The sequence below is a fragment of the Salmo salar genome, chromosome ssa17 (genome assembly GCF_905237065.1).
Source record: "Salmo salar chromosome ssa17, Ssal_v3.1, whole genome shotgun sequence".
Lineage (NCBI taxonomy): Eukaryota > Metazoa > Chordata > Actinopteri > Salmoniformes > Salmonidae > Salmo > Salmo salar.
In genome coordinates, this window is record NC_059458.1 from 87,036,178 (window position 1) to 87,036,835 (window position 658).

The 658-nt window shown below is 40.4% G+C and overlaps 1 non-coding gene across 1 annotated transcript; it reads left to right on the forward strand.

The window, feature by feature from the left end:
* The first annotated feature begins 297 nt into the window (after positions 1–297).
* Positions 298–373, forward strand: trnav-uac (transfer RNA valine (anticodon UAC)). Its single transcript has one exon. It is a non-coding gene; the product is annotated as a tRNA-Val (tRNA).
* Positions 374–658: the final 285 nt, after the last annotated feature.

Here is a 658-nt window from a genome sequence, read left to right on the forward strand (position 1 = left end):
ACAGCCATTATCTGGCTATTTACCAACTGTAGTATCTAGCAACACAGCCATTATCTGGCTATTTACCAACTGTAGTATTTAGCTAACACAGCTGTTATCTGGCTATTTACCAACTGTAGTATTTAGCTAACACACAGACGTTATCTGGCTATTTACCAACTGTAGTATTTAGCTAACACAGCTGTTATCTGGCTATTTACCAACTGTTGTATCTAGCTAACACACAGCCATTATCTGGCTATTTACCAACTGTAGTAGCTAGCTAAAACACAGCCATTATCTGGCTATTTACCAACTGGTCCCGTGTGGCTCAGTTGGTAGAGCATGGTGTTTACAACGCCAGGGTTGTGGGTTCGATTCCCACGGGGGACCAGTATGGTATGGTATGAAATGTATGCATTCACTACTGTAAGTCGTTCTGGATAACAGCGTCTGCTAAATGACTAAAATGTAGCTAACACACAGCCGGTATCTGTCTATTTACCAACTGTAGTATCTAGCTACAACACACAGCCATTATCTGTCTATTTACCAACTGTAGTATCTAGCTAACACACAGACATTATCTGGCTATTTACCAACTGTAGTATCTAGCTAACACACAGCCATTATCTGGCTATTTACTAACTGTAGTATCTAGCTAACACACAGCCATTAT